The sequence below is a fragment of the Rhinolophus ferrumequinum genome, chromosome 13 (assembly GCF_004115265.2).
Source record: "Rhinolophus ferrumequinum isolate MPI-CBG mRhiFer1 chromosome 13, mRhiFer1_v1.p, whole genome shotgun sequence".
Lineage (NCBI taxonomy): Eukaryota > Metazoa > Chordata > Mammalia > Chiroptera > Rhinolophidae > Rhinolophus > Rhinolophus ferrumequinum.
In genome coordinates, this window is record NC_046296.1 from 2,326,718 (window position 1) to 2,349,630 (window position 22,913).

Sequence of the window (22,913 nt, forward strand, 5' to 3'; positions counted from 1 at the left end):
GTTTTCTCAAATAAGACAATGCAATTTTATATTTGAAGCAATATCGTGACTCCCAACACATTTTCAGGTGTAATATCTCATGTCATCCTCATAAAAACCCTAAGGGCTAAGCAAGGCAGATATTTTCACACACACACCTTTTTATTTCACTGAAAATGCAGGCTCAAAAAGACACAGTCTTGCCAAGGTGGCCAGATCACATGCCAGTTTTTGGATTACTGCTGTCACCTCTGGTATTGAGAAGAGTTTGTGACTTATTTAAATATGTCTGATTTCAGATTCTTTCGCTTGGAATGTTGAATACGTTTAATTTTTCAGATGGCTGCTCCTTCAGAGGCAACCAAATCAACTGATCAAAGATACTTCAGTTAACTGCTATATGAAGCATATAAACTCGCCACGACGTCCAGTCTCAGAGTTTCCAATGAAGGCAAAAGGGCAGGTATGTTTAGGACTTACTCCAACACAAGGTACCAGGAGATAAAGCCCCAATCAAGGGCTATGGGAACAGAGCAGGAGGAAAGCTGCTGAGCACATCTGTGGAGGAGGCAGCATCTGGCAAGGCTGAAGAACAGACAGGCACTGAACTCACAGAGACGACATGAAGAGTCTCTTAGAAAGTGAAAAAATACAGGAAGATATCAGGAAGTGAAGAAATGGAGGAAGATACCTATCTCCTAATTTGTGGTGGGGCCCAATGTGGCTTTAATGCAGAGACCACATTAGGGGGTGGCCTGTAGCAGGAAAAGAGGACAGAAATATGGTTGCACCAGCACATGGGGCAACATGGCAAGGACCTTCACACACGAGGGTCACTTGACAAGGTTTAAGTGACAACAGCTCTTACTTGCAAGGCAACAGCACATCATACATTTTAGAACTAAAGCAGCATATGGAAATTATCTGAGATAAGGAAGATAAGAACAGAATAAGTCCTTAGCAACTTAAAATCACAGCGTTTTAATACATAAGTAAATCCTTAGAACCCTACAAACCATATAAAATAGTCTGTGAACCCCAAAACACAATGTCATCATAATAATTGGAAGAGATTTAAAGAACTAATTTCTAAATAATTAAATGTTCATATTTATGTTGGGTATTCAAATCACCCCTCCAGCTTGGATTTTTTTATCAGTCATATTGTAGCAGACGCCAATAATTGTTGGGGAATATATGTATTCAACTGGTTCAGCAGGTCTTTATCCATGATCTCGGGCCTGTTGACCTCTCTGTTAAACAGAGAAGTTAAAAGAAGTCCACTGAAAAATCACATCTTTGTAACCTCTCCTCATCTGACCCTTGCTTCTGCAAGCAACTTTCCATGTATGATAAGGACGTGCCAATAGCAGCCTTCCTGGACCCCTAGGGTTCATGCGCAATCAGCTCCTTTCAGGAATGCAGGAATGAAGGCCCAATCTGTGTGCTGGGGGCCTTATCAGCTACTATCTGATGACTGGCCCTAACTTTGGAGCCAGCCTGCCTCATCTGTAGCTGTGGATGAGTTACTAACAGGCTAAGGACCGATTTGCTCATCTGTAAAATGGGGACAAATGCACTCACCACATAAAGAACTATGACAATAACTGAGCTATGTATGGGCTGCTGAGCACGAACCACTGTGTCTACAACGTCACAAACACCCCCAAACTTTGGTTTTCTTCCTGTCTTCTATATGAAAAAGCAGGAGAAAACAGTTTTAAAGAAATGCACAGAAGCCAGGAACAGGATCATTTGCAAATTGAAAAGTAGGGGAGGCCTGTTTCTGGTGGCTCCTACTTTCTCTTTTTGTCTTTTTTTCCCCTTTTACTGCCACCCAGCCTCTGGTACCCCATGCTCTCATGTGGGGGTGCCATCTCTTGCTGTGTTGAAAGGAGATCCTTATTCCTAAGAATGGAGGGTGGCAAATCAGGGTGATGGGAGAAAGGAAGAAACAGAGGCTGCTTTAATGCATCACAGAGACCCACACCTGCCATGCTCTGGCATCAGGACTGATCCTGACCAGGAGCCCAGGCGAGCAGGACATGACCAAGGGGAAGCGAGTGAAATGCAGCAACATAAATGCAGGACGCAGACAGAATGGCCACTGGGACACATGGCTGAAAGACACGTGGAAGAAGTGAGGAAGGGAAAATCAGGTCGTGGCAAATAGCAGAAAAGAACGGCAACAAACCAAGGACATTTGTTTAAGAAATCATGTGTTTACAAGTATTTTGAAAAGGCTGCTCTCCTTTCTTTTAGACCATTTCCAATTGGTCTGAATGACCCTTGTTAGAAATTGCACAGCAGTTTGAATCTGCCCTACTCCTCCACAGACGAGAAGGGACTGAATGAAGGGCGGTCACAAGAGATCTTAGATCAGTGTTTTTTAGTGAACATAAGCAGAGACACTGAACTTTATAACATATTCTCCGCTGGCATAAAAGGTTTTGTGTGTAAGTGTCTATGCTTTTATGAAGGATGAACATCACACTTGTCAGCAAACTAATTAGTCAAAACAAAACAAAACCAACACGCTTCTTAAATGTCATTGTTCGCAGAATAAAACAAGTAAATCAACATTTACAAATGCATATGCATCTATGGCCTCTCTCCAACCACCCCAAGTACTTCTTGAAAAGGAAATGAACTTGAATAGACAAAATTTGCCTTCCTAGAGTCATTAGCCTGCCTAATATTATCGAGAAATACATCAGTTATCGGGGAAAAAAATCAAATGAAGGTTTTGATGATTTTTACAAGGCTGACCATGAGCTACTCCAGGTACCACCCATGGTTTAGTCTGGGGATCAGCTAACTTTTTTCTGTAAAGGGCGACATAGTAAATATGTTCAACTTGCATGCCACACTTCACTATGGTTATACAAGAGTAGCCAGAGGTTAACACCTCAATGAATGAGCGTGGCCGCATTCTAATGAAACTATTTATGGGCACAAAAACTAGAATATAATTTCATATGTCACAGAATATCACTTTTCTTTTAGATTTTGCTTAACCATTTACAAATGTTTTATAAACCATTCTCTACCCACAGACCATGCAGAACCAGGCTGGGGCCATATTTTTCCCCAAGGCTGTGGCTCACCTACCCCTGGTTTAATTTGTTCTTTGTTATTTCCTGCTACCTTCTATTTATAGTGTTTAGAGCACTGTACTTGTATTATTCACTTTTTACTACTAGCATATAAAAGTCTGTTGAGAATGGACACTTTAAATTGATTTTATTTTAATTGCAATCAAAATTCACTTTGTGGGAAGGGGAACAGGATTAGAGGTCTCTTGTACAAAATACGTAGTTAAAACATTCCTCTCCTGGATAGAATCTATTTTAGTTTCTCTCTGCATATGTGTTGAAATGAACTGAGCTTAAAAATCTAAAGATCTATTGCATAACAAAGCACAATTCAATTAATTCACTTCATTTTTCTTGTTTTACTCAAAATAATCTCTGTCAAATTCTGGGAAGAAAGCAAAGTGAGAAACAACACAGGAAGCTTCCAGATAGCAGGATCCACGAAAGAGCAACAATGTAAAAATCTGAATCAGGGAAACTACCACAACCACCAACAAAAAACATGCAAAATGAGTCTCAAACAAAAAATAAAATAAAGTAACAGTTCTAATGAACAAGTAGTGAGGGTCCAGGAACATTAGTGGTGAGGGGTAGGGACAAAGCCCTCAGGAGAGAGAGGGCTGTCTCTAGGTGAAGACAAACACAAACTTTCTAATGATGCTCCCTATGAGCTTAAAGAGAAAACAATTACATTTCTTAAATCCACAACTATTTCAAGCCTGTGTTTGGTAGGGAATGAAGTTACTGCTGGCAGCCACTGAGCATGCCTGACCCAGCACTAGCTTCCAAGCTGTTCGTTCTCAAAGCAACTCTGGGAAACACTGGATTTATGATAGAAAGAGGTCTAAATTGAGTCGAGCCCATTTGGCTGGGGAACAAAAGTAAATATTTATGGAATACATTAAACTTTTTTTTTAAGTATTAAAAGAAATAAATAAGTTCATTCGGCCTAAAATGCTGGTTTTATGTATCTCGAGTCACAGAGCAAGCAAATATACATTTTTAAAGATAGAATTGTAACAAGTAATAGACAGAAACAGAGAAAATAAAGAAACACCACTGTGATCAGATACATCAACAAGCTGCTCCCACTGCAGATACCTTTAGTGGACAAAGACTGAGTAACAGAATTTAATTATAAAAATAAATAGAATCAAAATTGGGTAAATAAATAATAAAGCAGCAAACAAATAAATAAATAATACGTAAAACGAGTAGAGTACAATTCAATAAATAAAGCACAATTAAGTGATCTACATCAATAATGCTAACTTGTGAATATAGATTTCTCACAACATTTAGTTCTATGCATTTAACATTTACCCTAACAAAAACAGTGGGAATATAAACATAGAGGTTTTAAAAATGCTCCACTTATGAATCTGCAAGGGACTTGCAATAATAAAATAATTGAAAAAAATGAAAATAAAAATGAAACATTAAAAAAAATTGTTGGCATTATTCCAAAGCAGAACTTAAGCTGTATTTTATTTGTCCAAATGACTTGACCACTTGCAAAGAAAAAGAAAAGCATAATGAGTTTAGTCTGTCCAGGTAGAACTTTGTAAAGGAAGAGAGTTAAACCCTACATCAGATACTGGTTAAGTATGTTCCCTGTACATGGCTCTAAGGGACCCAGAATCAGATCACAAATGGACCATGTCTTCAGTGAGTTTATATTTGGCATGGAAGATAACCCAAGACGGTAAGTATTTATAATACAAGATAGAAAATGACACACCTGTTCTAGCAAATTATCGAACCTGAGTTAGGCATCATGAGAACCCTGCTGTATAGCTGGCCAGTAAGAAGCACAGGTGGCAGCCTGGGACTCAAAACAACTGGCATCTGCAATGGGGGCAGTCTTGTGAGACTCAGCCCTTAACCAGTGGGATCTGACACTAACTCCCAAGTAGATGATGTCAAAACAGAACTGAATTGTAGGAAACCCAGTTGGTGTCCACAGAGCAGTGGAGAATTGCTTGCTGTGGAAAAATCCACACATCAAATGGCCAGAAGTATTCTGTGAGTGTATCTGTCCTCTCAGTGAGATAGATCCCAGCTAGGGAGGTTGAGATCTGAAGAACAACACAGTAGTGAATTACCTGGGTTATCTTTTTGACTCTAATATCCCACACTTGGAGCTAAAGGAGCCAGCAACCTGGAAACAACAATGGATGCAGACAACAAAAGCCCCAACAAAAGCCTGCTCTGTCTATACAAAGGACCAGGAAAGAGGCAGCCTAGCAAGACAGAAAATTTTAAAATAATAATGGTGCTACTCCAGCCAAACACCACAGAAGAAACTATGGCCCCAGCAAAGTCTGAGTTGAGGAGTCTAGATTCTACCCTCATTAGACCACAAAGAAAACCTCTGCCTCCTATTGGGGTGGTGTCAGAAAAGAAAAAGTAGGGAGGTGGGACTTTCTTCACTGCTGGGCAGTAAAGAGCACCTTCTCTCCCCCATGGTGCCATGGCACCTGGACTTCTACCACCCTGCAATCAGGAGGCACCTATACCCTCCACACTGTCATGGGTCAGAGGCCTAGTGAAGAGTCAGGACTTTCACTTCCCCCCAGTGGTAAGAAAGCCACCACTCCCCTGTGGTGTCAGTATAGGCCACCAGGGGAGCAGCAAAGAGGCACTCCTACCTGCTCTGAGACAAGGAGGTGTCAGTGGAGACCAGACTCCCATCCCCCAGTAATAATGAGTAGCATCCTCCTCAGGTGGTCAATGAAATCTACCCCCAACTGGCAATACTAATATGGCACCTCCCTCCCCTGCTACTGCCAGAGTGGTGTCATAAGAAGTCATCTAAAACAGAACATATAAAAAGACCCAAAGTCTCATAACATAATATCCAAAATGTCCATGTTCTAAAAGAAAATCATTCATCATGCTAGGAACTCATTATGTCAAGATGTCAAACTTAATGGAAAAAGACAATAGATAACACTATCACAATGACAAATGTGTTAGATTTATGTGACAAAAATTTTAATACAGTTATGATCAAAATGTTTCACAAGCAATTACTCACATACTTGAAGCAAATAAAAAAAAGAAAATATGAGCAAAGAAATATAAAACCTCAGCAAGAAAATATAAGATACAAAGAAGAACTCTATGGAAATTTTAGCACTGAAAAATAATTGAATCAAAAAATTCAATTGTGTAGGCCCAACACCAGAATGGAGTAGACAGGAAAGAATTAGTAAACTGAAAGATAGAATGATAGAAATTACCTAATTTAAACAGAAAGAAGATAGACTTATAACAGAGCCTAAGGGACCTGTGGAACTATAGCAAAATATCTAATATTCATGTCATTAGAGTCTCAGAAAAAGAAAAGAAAGAGGGTGAGGTTGGGAAAGTACTCACAGAAATAAGTGCGAAAACCTTCCCAAATTTGTCAAAAGATATAAACCGATAGAATCAAGATGAGTGAGCCTCAAACAGGATTAACCCAACGAAATCCACATCAAGACATACCATACTCAAACTTCTAAATATACACACAAACACACACACACACACACACACACACACACACACACACACATCTTGATAGCAGACAAAGAGTAAAGGACACTGTATATTACCTATAGAAGAGAAAATAGAATGACAGCAGATTTCTCTTCAGAAGCCATGGGGGCTATAAGGAAGTGGCACAACATTATTCATGTACAAAACAAACAAACAAAAAACACCTGCCAATCCAGAATTCTATATCCAGTGAAAACATCCTTCAAGAACGAAGGGGAAATCAAGGCATTCTCAGTGGAAGGAAAGCTAAGAAAATTTTTTGCCAGCAGACCTGCCCTAAAAAAATAGTTAAAGGAAGTTCTCAAAATAGAAAAGAACGAAATCTTAGAACATCAGAAAATAAGAAAGAAAAACAGAAAGTAAAAATATGGGCAAATTCTATACATTTTCCTTGTCCGCTTGAGTTTTCTAAATTAAGTTTGACCACTGAAGCCAAAATTATAACATTGTGTGATGTGGTTCTCAATGTATATAGAGAAAATGTTTAAGACCACTCTATTATAAATGCAGGAGAAAAAACAGACATAAAGGAAGGTAAGGTTTCTACACTTCATTCAGACTGGTAAATGACTGCACCAGTAAACTGCTATTCATTATGTATCCATATATAATACCTAGAGGAACCATTGAAGGAGCCATACAAAGAGACACCTCAAAAACACTATAGATAAATGAAAAGAGAATTCTAAAAATGTTCAAACAATCCACAGGAAGGCAGGAAAAGAAAACAAAGAAAGGAAAAACAGAATAAAATAAAGTGGCAGATTTAAACCCAAACATATCAATAGTTACATAAAATGTAAATGCTCTAAATGGATCAATTAAAAGGTAGCTGTTAGTAGAATGGATTAAAAACTATGACCCAACTATATGTTGTCTACAAAAATCTCACTTCAAATGCAATGATGTAAGAAAGTTGAAAATAAAAGAATAAAAAAAGTTATATCATTAAAACAATAATCCAAAGAAAGCAGGAGTGGCTATGTTAATTTCTAATAAAGTAAGCCTCAGAGCAAAGAAAATTACCAGACAGGGAGGGACATTACATAATGATAAAAGGGTCAATCCACTAAGACATGGCAAACCTAAATGTGTATGCACCAAACAACAGAACTATAAAACATATTAAACAAAAACTGACAGAATTAAAAGGAGAAACAGACAAATATACAATACAGGTAAAGACTTCAATACCCTCTGTCAATAATTGATAGAGTAATTAGAACATCAACTAACAGGATCTAATTCTATAGAAGACTCCAACCAACAACAGCTGAATACACATTCTTTTCAAGAATCTACAGAACATATACCAAGATAGAACATATCCTGAGCCATAAAAACAAACCTCAATAAACTTAACAAATCATACAGAGTATATCCTCTAATCACTAGTCAAAGTAGAAATCAATAACGTATAGAAAACAGGAAAATATCTAAATCTGGAGACTCAACAATACACTTCTAAATAATCTATGGGTCTTCACACTCACGGGGATGGCTATAAACGAAGACAGATCATAACAAACGTTCACAAGGATGTGGAGAAATAGGAACCCTTATACAATGCTGGTGAAAATGTAAATTGTACAGCCACAATGGAAAATAGTCTGACAGTTCCTCAAAAAGTTGAACATAGACTTATCATTTGGCTTAAAATTTTCATTCCTTGGTGTATACCCAAAAGAAATGAAAACTTGTCCACACAAAAACCTGTACAGGAATATTCACAGCGGCATTATTCATAATAGCTAAAAAGTAAAACCAACCCGAATGCCCATCAACCGATGAATGGATAAAATGTGGCAAAACCAAACAATGGAACACTTTTTGGCCATAAGAAGGAATGACATACTGATTCATGCTACAACCTTGAGAATATTGCGCCAAGTGAAAGAAGCCAGTCACAAAACCACATATCGTGTGATTCCATTTATATGAAACGTCCAGACTAAGCAAACATACAAAAAGAGAAAGTAGATTAGGGACTTCCTAGGGCTAGAGTAGGATGGGGAAATCACATAGTCAAAGCTAAAGTATATGGGATTTCTTTTGGGGGTGATGAAAATCTAAATTTAATTGTAAAAATGGTTGCACAACTGTGAAGATGATAAAGACCACCACACTGTATACTTTCAATGGATGAAAAATAAACAGTTGGCCCTTGAACAACATGGTTTTGAACTACATGGGTCTACTTACACGCAGATGTTTTTCAATAAACACTGGGAATGTGTTTTCTCTTCCTTATAATTTTTTATAATAACATTTTCTTTTCTCTAGCTTACATTATTGTAAGAATACAGTATATAATATAGGTAACACAAAATATGTGTTAAACAACTGTTTATGTTATCAATAGGGTTTCTGGTAAACACTAGGCTATTAGGAGTTAAATTGTTGGGGAGGCAAAAGTAATATGTGGATATTTTACTATGTGGGGTTTGATTCCCTTAACCCCCACAATGTTCAAGCGTCAAATGTATTATGTAGAGGCCAGCCCGGTGGCTCAGGCAGTTGGAGCTGCGTGCTCCTAACTCCAAAGGTTGCCCATTCGATTCTCACATGGGCCAGTGGGCTCTCATCCACAAGGTTGCCAGTTCGATTCCTCGACTCCCACAAGGGATGATGGGCTGCACCCTCTGTAACTAAGATCGAACACGGCACCTTGAGCTGAGCTGCCGCTGAGCTCCCGGATGGCTCAGTTGGTTGGAGTGCTTCCTCTCAAGCACAAGGTTGCCGGTTTGATTTCCGCAAGGGATGGTGGGCTGTGCCCCCTGCAACTAACAATGGCAACTGGACGTAGAGCTGAGCTGCACCCTCCACATCTAAGATTGAAAGGACAACAACTTGATTTGGAAGAAGTCCTGGAAATACACACTGTTCCCCAATAAAGTCCTATTCCTCTTCCCCAATAAAATCTTTAACAACAACAAAAAAAAGTATTATGTAAATTATATCTCAATAATGACATTACAAAAAAAATCTACAGGCAAAAAGGAAATCTGAAAGTACACTGAGCTGAATAAAAATGAAAATACAATATATTAAAATGTGGGACACAGCTAAAGTAATGCTGAGAGAGAAATGTATAGCACTAAATGCATTCATTAGAAAGGTGAAAAGTCTCAAATCAGTAATCTGGCCTTTCACTTCAAAAATTTAAATAAAGAAGAGTAAAATAATTCCAAAGGAAGGAAATTATAAAGAACAGAAATCAGTGAAATTGTAAACAGAAAAATAGAAAAAGAATCGATAAAATTACAATGCTGAATCTTTGCAAAAATTGATAAAATTGACAAATCTCTAGTAAGATTGCCAAAAAAAAAGACACAAATTATCAATAATTTGGGAATTAAGCAGGGCATCACTACAGACCCCACCAACATCAAAAGGATGATAAGGGAATACTATAAACAACTCAACACACATATCTGACATCTTAGATGAAATGGACCAATTCCTCAAGAAATGCAAATGGCCACAACTCACCCAATATGAAGGAGATAATCTGAATATCCCTGTAACTAGCAGAAAAAAAAAAAAAAAAAAACCCACGAATTTATAATTTCAAACTACCCCCCAAAAGAAATCTCTAGGCCCAAATGGTTTCGCTAGTGAATTCTACAAAACAGTACCAATTCTACACAATCTCTTCCAAAAAACAGATGAGCATAGAATATTTTCTAATCGATTTTATGAAGCTAGTATTACCCTGATATCAAAATCAGACAATGATTGTACAAATAAATAAAGCAACAGATCAATATCCTTTATGAGTACTATGATTTATAATAAGAAATAAACATTTGGTCTGTCAGGGCCCGGGGGAAACCACCCCAAGATATCCCATGATGGCATATAGATTGTTTTGAATTAAAGTTACTTAAGAAACTGTCCATGCAACAAGAAAACGCTGACCATTCTGTCCACATAAAGGCAGGAGATAAATCTCCCACGTGACAGGTGCCCTCCCTACTCCTGAGGGCTGACAGACAACCTTATCACAAGAGTTAAAAGAATCTGGAGTCCAAAAGTCTTATAAACAAACCTTGTAAGGCCTTTACTAAGTTAGTACCCAAGCTCCAACCTTGCTTAGATTCCTTTCTAATAAGCAGTAATTTTCTTCGTCCTGTCAATTTCTCAAAAATTTATTGTTTCTTTGTCTGAAAAGTATAACAAGCTAGCTGCCTGGTTTGCTCATTTCTTTGAGCTTCATTTGATGATCTGAGCATCATATTGTGATTCTCCTGTGCGCATATGTTAAATTGGGGTTTTTTTCCTGCTAATCTAATCTTGTTTCAATTTTATTACCAGCCCAGCAGTAAGAAGGAAAGGAGGGGGGAGGTGGGGAGGGAAATTATCTCCTTCCCCACAGATCTTTGACACTTTCATGGTACAGACTCCCCAAAAACCTTGGTCTCTTCCTAAGTGATGAGAGTGAGAAAGGTGTCCTTTGTTATGCTGAGACAACTTTTAGAATGCCCCTAGGTGTCACCTAAGGTTGGAGCTGGTTGCCAGAGAACCAACCATGCGATTGGAAGGCTGGAACTTTCAGTCCCAATCCCTTGACCTCTAGGTAGGGGAGAAGAGTAGAAGGCTGAAATGATTACCAATGGCCAATGATTTAATCAACCACACCTACATACAGAAGCCTCTGAAGAAACCCAAAGGACTTGGGTTTGGAGGGTTTCCATGTTGGTGAACACACAGAGATTTGGGGAGAGTGTGTCTTGGCAAGGCATGGAAGCTCCGAGCCCTTTCTCCATACCCTGCTCTTTGCATCTCTTCCATCTGGCTATTCGTGAGTTACAGCCTTTTATAATAAACCAGTAATTTAGCAAATAAAATGTATCTCTGAGTTTCTGTGAGTCACATTCATAGACGATAAAGTTGCTGTGTGACTTAACAGTGTGAGAGGAGCATGAGAGAACACGCCGGCCTCCTGACTTCTAGCCCAGCACGACTCCCCAAGCCCACTCCTTATTCAAGATGTAAAACAGGAATGCCTTTCCCTTAGGTATTCCATAATGGTCTCCCAGTTTTATCAATGGTTAATTGTTTTGATAATTCACCATTATCAAATGGTTAATGTCACCATTTTTACTTATTTATTTCCCTTTCGGGAACATGATCACATTCTGAGAATGGCATTCCCATTGATTATTATTAACTTGACTATAAAACAAATTGTAACTGACTCTGACTGTATAAGTATCCCAAACAATACACTCAGCTCCCTTAAACATAACCAGGTATGAGGCTGGAAGCCAGTGAGTGAGAGCTCAGCTCTTTAGGCACAAGGGATACCTCCATGACCCTCTTGGGCCCCAGGCTGGATTCTGTCAATGGGGCAAGTTCTCTGACAGGTCCCAGGCAGCACATGGAGCCAGTGAAGTTCACTTCCATTCCTGGGCCATCAGCAAGGTAAGATCAATTCTCAGGATTATGTTTTTCTCTCCACAAAAAGTTGGGCCTGAAGAATGACTAGAAATTTCACTTTTAGTATTTAACCATCAGCCTTGTACTTACAACAGACTTAAAAGCTGTGTTTGTATGAGTATGTGTGGCGGCGTACACAGACACACGCACACACACACACACTCACCCAGACTCATCATCCATAAACTCTCTGCTTCATGGCGCTTCATGAATGACATTGCATCCAATGCTAACTGAATTTCCTATCATACAAAAGGACACATCTACTGAAGCCAAAGGCAGACACTGCTCTCAGAAATTTGATGTAACACACACACACACAAAGACTATATTGCTCCGGATTTCAAGGGAAGTCACAAATTGAATAAACAGCAAAGCTCTCCCATCGAATGAGAGAATTCTTTGATCCCACACATGGAGGTGTCTGGGAGTACCTACGCTCTGAGCAGGAATTGGGTGGTCTGGGAAGATGCTCCCGGCACTGATCCCCTCGGCTCCCAGGGACCTGGAGGGCGAGCAAACAGGCTGGGTCTCTCCAGCCTTCTGCTGCCTACATGGGTTCTGGGCAGGCCAGCCATGGCTGTTGATGAGACCGTCACAGCAGCAAGCTCATGGAACACTGTACAGGAAACAACCGCACTGACACAGCTCCCAGTCTTGTGCCTTCGAACATTCCTATCACCCTCCAATATCTCTACAAAATTTGTTCCAATGAAGTGACAACTGCAGGCCCCACTGCTAGGTGGCTACTGTGTGGTACGAAGTGCTAGATAGCTATTTGTGTGGTACAAAAGCTTTTGAAAGAGATTATTATGCAAGGGACTGGCTAATTAGCATCTAGGTGAAGTACAAGGTGTGATCAAAAAATACTGTGAATGTTTAAATTAAAAAAAATATTACAATAAAAGACACATCACCATTAATTCCCCTCAAAATATTCCCCCGCACTTTGAACACACTTATGCCATCGTTCTTGCCACTTTCTGAAGCAGTTCTGGAAGTCCTCTTTTGTGAGTATCTTTAATTGTGCTGTCGTGGCTGCCTCGATGTCCTGAATTGATTCAAAATATTTACCTTTCTTGGTTATTTTGACTTTGGGGAAGAGACAGAAGTCTCATGGTGTCAGATCCGGTGATAAAGTGGATGAGGACACACTGCAATGTTTTTATTTGACAGAAATCACTGTAGTAGCAGTGAGGTGTGACACGTAGACAAAATATGGTGAATGCTGCTGCCAAGTGCCATCCAATGGAAAGGCAGGAATCTTCAATACCAGAAGCAGTGCATTGAACCTTAGTAACAATGTGTGACAAGTTTCAACTTGTTTGGTGCAGTCTGTCAGGTGTGAGCTACAGTTGAGAGGAGGTGTGTTTTAAAGTGTGCCCCAAATCATCCTCCATCATGACAACATTCCGTGTCACACATTGCTTCTGGTACAGCAATTTCTGTCAAATAAAAACATTACAGTGTGTCCTCATCCACCTTATTCACTGGATCTGGAACAGTGAAACTTTTCTCTCTTCCCCAAAGTCAAAATAATTCAGGACATCGAGGCAGCCATGACAGAGCAACTAAAGACACTCATGAAAGAGGATTTCCAACGCTGCTTCAGAAAGTGGCAAGAATGATGGGATAAGTGTCTTCGAAGTGAGGGGGAGTTTTTTGAGGGGGGTTAACGGCAATGTGTCTTTTACCATAATAATTTTTTTTTAATTTAAACATTCACCATATTTTGTGGTCATACCTTGTATATGTATCATAATTATTTCGCATCCTGATCTTGTAAGAAGCAAATCAGTTTCTTCCTTTCCAAGATAATTAGTTAGAGGAAAGCCAGAGAAGACATGGTATATAAATAAAGAAACATTGTACTTTTCTGTAAATCATATTTCTCCCTTTTTATTTAGTTATTCATGGTTTTGAATTTTACATAGATTGTTTACCACTAACCTGCTTTCAAAAGATCAAAACCAGTTATGTCCTTTACCATCTTGGCTACTCCCACTAGAAAAGACCATCTTAGATTAATTACTCTGTTAATGGGTCACATTCTCCTTTTTGAAGCTACAGGTGGGACAGGCCACGGGGAGGGCTTCTAATAACGTTCAGTTCTTGCTGTCAGCACTCTCGGAGTCTATGGCAGCCAACAGAAGGAAAATCTGAGGTTTGTGTCACATGAATTTTGCAAAATGCTCCATGGGCACGGTGCAACCAAGATAGAATACACATACCATCAGATGGCCCGGAATTATAACTGGCTTAGTTGCACTCTCCCCACCCACCAAGGCAATAACTCTGCCCCAGGAAATAAGAGTGACACTGGACAGTGTTCAAAATACTTCTGCATATAATATGTCTGGGTGTGAAATGCGTGCCTCCCCACGCTAAGTAATCCACACGCCAGGGGAATTTCTACTATAGCCAGGTGGGAAATAAGACCCATGCTGTAAAAACGCCGAGAGCAGCCGAGGACATGCGGAGTATTCTTATTTAGAAAGTCTTCGAGTCATGTTTCATGTGACATGCAGGGCAGCCTAAAATCGTCACAGACCTTGTTCTGAATCTGTCAGGACTGCAGGTGTAGACTTTACAGCGATGAAGCAGACACCCCAGCCCTCATGTCATTAAAAATATCTTCAACTTTACTAAGTTTTATCCTCATGTGGCTCTCGGCTGTCTTTGTTTTTCTTCTTTTTCCATTTAATAACACCATTTGATGAAGGGATTTGACCAAGAAAAGACTAGATTTGAAGAAACTGTTCTGAGGGTAGAAACTTGCCAGTGTGTTGGCACCATTTAGGGGAAATGAGAGTATCCCCGGAGTAGTTCAGTTCTGGGGACTATTTTGAGTAACCCTTGCATAATCAAGCTGCAGGAGGACGGGGATGGGAGCAGCACCCTGGGTGAATAAGGACTCTGGTAGACTGCAACCTACCTTCAGAGCGTTCCATGCAGTCCAACAGTTGAAAGCAATTTTTATTTTATTGCCCCAGGCTACAAGTTAAATCCTAGGACTTGCCATTCTTTCAACCCAGGTGGGAGTTAGCGAATTCTGCCAATTTTCGTTTTGTTGTTTGCCCACTGCCATCATTAAGTTGGACAAGGTTACTCAGGGAGGCTACCCCACCTAACCCACCACTTGTGTTGAAATTTTATTTTCTGTTTGGTTTTTATTCCTTTAAGAGCCTGCCTTCTAAACAAATTTACCACTTGCTTAAAATAAATAGATCAAAGTATAGTAAAAAAACAAAAAAACCACAATTGCCAGTAATTGCTACCTAATTTCATTTTTCAATTAAGTGGTTGCTAACACTCAACTGCAGTCACTAGTTATGTACATGGAGGGGACCTACTTGCACACTGGTGGCTCGGGCTAAACTAAGAAACAACCTCATTTAGTAAATTACACTATTTTCTAAACTGCCTAGAACCATAACATTTTTGTTCACTTTGCCTCCTCTCCAGCTTCTGATTATCAACTCAGGTGGTCTTTACACGTCCACACGACTTCCTATGGGTCCACCGGCACCGAGACCAAAGGGGTTTCAATGATTATCAGGATGTGTGCATCTTAAGAATTCTATGGTTCCACCTTCATCATAATTATTATGTTTCATTAAAATAATAATCAATCACACTAATATGTTTAGTGGAAAAATGGAGGACAACAGCCCTACCAATTACAGGCATTTGTTCAGAGATTGAGGGATCAGGAGCAGCACCCCTTGTTTCAGTGGCCTCAAAACATAAAATTGAAACATCAAGAATAAATGAAAAGAAAAAGACCAAGAAAAAAAACTCACGGTAGAGGGACTACAGTCATTAAATACATAAATGAGCTCTCATCTCAACCACATCCGTTTTGCAAAACCATTAGCACTCATGAGCAGAGCTTGGAATGTGAGCACATGAATGAATGTTAAAAGACATTTTTTTAAGTAAAGACTTGTGGAAATCAAAATAAATTCGAGGTGTGAAACCACTGAAAATATAAAACAGTGTTACTGGGAATGTAGACATCCTGAGTTTTAACTCTGTGCATTCGTAGCTCCACAGAGGGAGACAAAAACAAAAGACACGAGCCCCACCCCACCCCACCGCCAGCCTCTGCTCGATCAGGGAGGGGCAGTGAGTACACAGTGCACCAATAAATAAATAATCACATGTCAGGTAGTGATAAAAGTACTGAAGAAAGTAAGCCTGGGCAGCAGCACGAACAGAGACTGGGGTGAGAACTTTTGCACACAGGCATATATATTTTCTACTTCCCTTACAAATGGGAGACCCTCGAGCTGGAGGCGCCATCTTCACATCCTTCCAGATAGTTCACAGGAGAATGCCCGGAGAACGATGCCACTCTTCTGAGAAGACAAACTAATGCTAAGTGTGTCCTCCTGAGGATCAGAAATTTCAATCAGATAGGAAAGGAGGGGCTGCAACGTCTTATCATTTCTCTTCATCATCCTAGTGTTTTGTTAGAGAAAACGTACATTCAGCCAATGTGTGGTTCTGCTTTAGAATTCTGGAGATAAAGAGGGCTGATTTACAGTTTTTATAACAATAATTACTTTCAGCAGCACTTGGCTTTAAAACTCTTCCCTATCTGGATTCCTACAGAAACCTTGTTTGTACAAAAATACAAGGGAACTTGGAAATCTACTAAAAAGTGCATTCCCTCAACCTGTGGGTGACTTGACATGTCTGGGGACCCTGATGACATTGAGCAGACCCAGCAGCTCCGGGGGTGTCAGGAGGAAGGTCAAGAAGAGAGCCTGCTTCTGCAGAGACAGTCTCACTTGACCGTGAACCTTGCATACTCACTGTCTCCTTCTGCCCTTCACCTATTATGCCTGGCTGTACACCTTTCAATTTCCAACACAGAAACTTCGCATAAAACAAAGGGTATGCACTGTCTTTCCTTTTCCATCACAAACTAACTTACAAAAGCAGTAGGATGAATGTTTAAGTTTATGCAACACTGGGAACCAAAATATGTATGATTTAGAGAGAAAGATATGCATAACACCAACAGCAGGAGAGAGGAACATCAAGATCAACTAGCTATGGAAAAACTGGACAAAATAGACTTTCACAATATAATGCTATCATGCTTTGGAGAAGGAAGCAAGACATCGGTTCTCAACCAAGGGCTAACCAAATTTCTAAAGTCTGTAAGATAGCACATTTACTAAGTGCTTTAATTCTATCCTCACAACAACCTAATGAGAAAGTTACTATTATCATCCCATTAAACAGATGAAATAACTGAGGTTAGAGAGGTGTATTAAAACTCACCCAAAGTCCACAGGTAAGAAGTGGCAGAGCTGAGATTTTGAAGAACAGAGCTTAAGTTACTGATGTAAGTGAGATAAAAGCACACATGACAGTGACCAAATAAATTATCCTACAAATAGTATATTTGAGAATGAAAGGACAGGCTATTAATATACGTGCTAGGATAACAAATGTAAACCGTGGACATCATGGACAAACCATGATGTATGCTTACCTTAATTACCACGATTAAATTGAGATGTAACAAAAAATATCTCTATGTCTCTAAATATTTAGTTATTCATTTCCTCAGCAATTATTTGTTGAGTACCTAATACGTGCCAAGCACTGTTCTATACAGTGAGTCAAATAAATTCCCTTCCCTCATGGAACTTATGGCCAAATGAATGGCATTTATGTGTGCATATGTGTCTCTATGCATCTGTGTACACATGCAATTCAAAAAATGTGTATGTACGTGCAATAATGAGACAGATGTGACATCTTTTCTTCTGTAAATCTGTTTGGGTTGGACTGTGGCCTATTAAAATTTACATTGTAGCCCAAGTTATATGGGTTGAACCTTTAACCTATGAATCCTTAACATGTTAAATATATGTATTTCAAAAGCATTAAAATGCTATAGTCCCTAAGTTAGGGAAGATGGAAAAGGCTAAACCAATGTTCAGAAATTCTAGACTCAAGTTCTAGCTTTGATACTCTTATGAGTTATGCCACCTTGCCTTTTCATTGCCACTTTCTGTACTACCCAGTTTACAGAGTTGTGAGGTCAGACTCGCCTTAATTACGGAGTCACAACTGCTTTCACATATTATTTCAGTGGGTCTACACAGTGGTCCTGTGAAGTAGGCCGGGTGTTGTTATTATTGCCTGATTTTACGATGAAAATCTGAGACAGTCAAAATGAGTAAATAAGGGTCAGCCTGAGGCTCAAGTGCACCAAGACTTCAGGCTCCAGGTTAAGAGCAAGTGATGTAAGATACATCAAGGTGCTCTGAAGACCATCGGCAGAGGTCTAACACTTAATACTCTTCTCCACGAGAGGTAAGATGGCAGGACACATTGGAGCGATGGCGTACACCAGCCAAGGACCCCACCTCTACCACATAAGGGCTGCAATGCCTTGGGCAAGTTCCCTGAGCTCTCTAGCCCTGTTTCCTCATCTATTTCTTCAAACTGGGGATAATAATGGTGCCTACTATCCAGAGTTATTGTGAGGATTAAATAAGATAATGGGTATAAAGCATTTGGCCTAAATACCTGGCATGGGTGAACGCCCCATCATGGTGAGCTATTATTTTATTAAAGAAACCATGGTAGAGGGATTATCCTGTCTCACCCATCTCCGCCCTCCACTGCCACCATAAAAGGCTTCACTAGGTTCCATTACACTGCTCAGGTTTCCCAGACAGGGGATCGCTAGGAAATAAGCTTAGGAACACAGAGTGGCAGGGTTGCCAGTGGCGCAGTCAAGAAATATGGCAACGGAATTGTGTCACTGCCCTGTGACTCCATGAGGGCTTTCTATGGATAAGAAAACCTCCCAATTTTATTTTAGAGTGCTTTCACATGTAGGGCGGGCATGTGTAATCTGGTTCATTTTCAGTTGAAATTTCTAAATGTAATTGTGAATTAGATTTTTCATTTTTGTCTTTCATATGTGAGCCTTTGTATGCCAACACTAAGTCATAAAATTCACATTTAAAATATAATTCTGTCACAGTCATATGAAGAATTTTTAGAGGAGTTCCCACACCCTCCTTTGGAATTACTGAAGACGGAGAGAGGAATACACACACACTTCATATAAGGGATGAATTTTTCAAATCCATATTAGAAAGGCCTTGGACAGTGATGAACAATGTACAGGATTGTTGCAGGAAGTATATTCATTATGATTCACTGCATTTAAAAGATGTAATTGCAAGAGAGTAACCTACACTTAACTGTGCACGTCTTATTTAGAATGACAACACGCCCATGTCTACAAATCACTTTAATAAAACAAACACATCTGTCTTGGCTTAAGTTGCTTTTGCTATAAGAGTAAAATCTTTGTTGTAACTTTGTTGTAACTTTGTTGATTTCCTTCCCTACAAAGTATCTCATATTATCTCTATGTAAATAGTAAACAGATGGAGCAAATATATATACCTACTTTTACTAATTAAACGAGAGAATCAAGTAGGTGAAGACTTTCCAAGGTCATAAGACAAAGTTAATGGAAGTTAATGGCAGAAATGGAATTGCACCAAGGTCTTCCTACTTCTAATCAGGGGATACCTTTTCCAAAATTTAAGTCCACACTTCTTCAACTGCTGAGCTATTCCCCTTCTCTCCAAGTGTGAAACTATAGATGATAAAACAAAGACAGAATACTCACACCTCTATATTCTGCAGATAGAAAATACTAGAAAAGTACATTATTATTTCTAATTTACATTAGCGATTCCATCATGATATTCTATGAGCAGAACAAACTTATGGACTTTGAACATTATATAGAAAGCATTTCTTAAAAAGTACCATGTAAAATGTCATGGAGCCATCCAACAATGTCAACATAGAGCCTCCGCTCACTACAACCATACAATATTAATATCTAGCCATGTTCAAAATTTTTTTTTAGAAGTCTAGGAGGCCGGGAAAAAGGAGAGGAATCAAAGCAAGAGATGTAGGCAGGATTTCAAGCCACTGTGAACCAGGAGAATTCCAAATATACCTACTACCTGCCCAATACGACTTCAGACCAGTAAGGGAAGAACACGGGCATAAATCCCTTAGCCTCGAAGAGCTACACTATCCTAAATAAATAAATACTAAAAGATGTCCATGGCCAGAGAAGAAACAGAAGGAAACATGTCAACTCTTTATGGCCTTGGGCAGAGGGAAAATTCACCTGTGAAGTATAAAATTTCAGGTCTCCACCACATATTAGGATAAAGTCTATATTTATAGTACTTGAATCATAGGAAAACCAAGCTAAATAACTAATGCTAAAAACCAATCACTGAAACCCCAGGTCCCAGCAAGAAGAACACTCAAAACCATTATGTGAGAACCTTTTATAACTTAAGGAAAACAGAATCCTATCAAGTAAACATCCCCTGCTGAAGATAACTCACAATAAAAACTATAATTTATATTAGGAAATAAATACACAAAAGGGAAAGTCAGTAGATGTGATAAACATTAAGAACTAATAACCCCCCAAAACTAGAAATAACAGAACAATCTGAAAAAACATCTATAAAATAAATACAGTTTAAATAAATTTAAGAATGAAAGGAGGACTAAAAACTATAATTAAATAATAAAGAGCTTGAACAAAAGGCAGATGGACTTGAAAAATGACCAAAAAGACTTAAATGAAAATATAATTAAAATGAAAAATCCAATGAGTAAGTTAACCACAGATTAGAAACACACTGAAAATAATAGGGCAGGCTGGAAAAAAGATCTGATAAAACCACCAAGAAATAGAAGAAAAAGGAAAAGAGATGAAAAACATAAAATGGCAGTAAGAGGTATGAAAGCACAAGAAGTTCCAAGCAAGAAAAAAAATAATAAATCCACAGGAAACAGCAGGATAACCAAATGAAAAGTCTGAAATACAAGCACTGAGAAGGTCAGTTTAATCCCAAAGAGCAATGAGAGTAACAACATTTCATTCTCCTTAGCAGCAAAAGAGGGCTAAAAGAAAGTAATGAAATAATGTCTTCTAACTGAGAAGTGCTAATAACTCAACTGCTATACTCTGTTATATAATCATTCAAGAGAACAATCAAAATAAAGACATTTTCAGACAAAAACCAAGAGAATTTATCATTCAAAGGCCCTCCCTGAAGTAGCTAGTAAAGAATATATTTCAGTAAAAATGAAACAATCTGAAGAAAAGGGAAGATACAAGAAGTAACAATGAAGATAAACTGGTGAGCATGTTTGCAAATCTATGTATACATTGCTTATAAAAATTAAAAACTAATCTGGAGGAAGTTAAATATAAACCAGGTCTAAATTATAAGACAAAAAAATTAGAATTTAATCATCGGTGAAAAATGTATCCATATACAAACCATCAAATTCAATTGGTTTTATTACAGGTGGGTTTTCACAACCTACAGGGAATAAACAAGTTTATACAAAAGGTTCTTTGTATACTTCAAGATATGTGAAAAATAAAGCATCCCATTAATGATAAATATTTTTGTCATTGTTAAAGTTCATACACAGAGTAACATTATTGGTGAAAAATATTATATTATAACAATATGCTATTACTGTAAAAGGTACAAAAATCTTTCTGTGGTAGAGTATGGTGATAGAATTCTCAAAGTCACCTGAAATGTTCCTTAGAAAGAATATGACAAAGCTGTTGAAAGTCACCCTTCAGACAGAAAACAGAAAATGCATGGTTAGCCCAATGGGAAGAGATGGAGACTTTGAGACAAAGGAATCAGAGCTCTCCTTTTAGCTTTATTAGAGACACACACATGCCTTCAGGAAGACCAGGTTATTAGAAGTGTATTCAAAGTGAGATGGGGTTTAAATAATAGATGAAGACCACGAGCTTCATCCACTGACCAACTAGCTGGTAAATATGCTTCTGGAAAACCAAAAATGACAAAGAGAAACAAATTAAAGGCAAGGATAGATTTTCCCCGGAGATCAAGATCTTCGTAATCCAGGCAGGCATTATCCAAGGAAACTCTCTGGTTTCATATTTCAAATACAGGACAGCCTGGGCCCCAGAGGAGAAATCTTCACAGACCAAATCGCTTTGTCTTCCTCTTAAAATAATAACACAAGTTACTTAATTTCAAGACAACAGGATGGAAGGAAGTGGGAAATTCTGCATCCTAACCCCAAGTTTAAACCCAAAGGACATAAAAAGAGCAAGCTGAGTGGTGACACCCGGAAGAGTCAAACAGACCAGCTCTACAAGACCACAATATAAATGAAGGGTCATCTGAGGAACCACTGGAGGCAAACAAGGGGACCTGATACTCAACAGCAGGGGACCCAGTGCTTTGTCCTTGAACAGAGATGGAATGAATGCCCAAGTTCAAATCCCACTGACCCATTTCACGGGCAAGAAAATCAGAGGAGACAATCTTAACACTCCAGGAAATTTTTCTCTTCTGAATTCTTTGGCTACCTATTTTTCCAGGCTGCAGAACACCATCCCTGTGGGCAAGCAAAACGATTCCAAATTCACCATCAGGCACGCTTTTTAAATTTTTATTTTTCAATGACAGTTGCCATACGATGTTATGTCAGTTTCAGGTGATTTAAACCTCCTGCAAAGGTTATCAGAAGCCTCCACTTTGGGTAACCTGATTTAACCTTGTTCTGATTAATCACTCACAATATTTCTCCATGTTCTCTGGGGCAGGTAAGTTCAGGTACACTAGGTACAGGCATAAAAGTGCCCCAAATAGAAACCATGGCATTTTGTATGGTTAATACTCCTGTTACCTCACAGCCTCACCTCCCCACTGCACAGCTCAATTCATCATCCTCTCCAAATATGAGCAAATTAGGTCAGATAAGTCA

General features: G+C 38.9%; 1 protein-coding gene across 1 annotated transcript in view; it reads right to left on the reverse strand.

Moving 5' to 3' along the window:
- The window catches only part of SLC9A2 (solute carrier family 9 member A2), a 77,673-nt gene that overhangs the window by 51,398 nt on the left and 3,362 nt on the right, over positions 1 to 22,913 (reverse strand). The gene's annotated exons all lie outside the window — the stretch shown is intronic.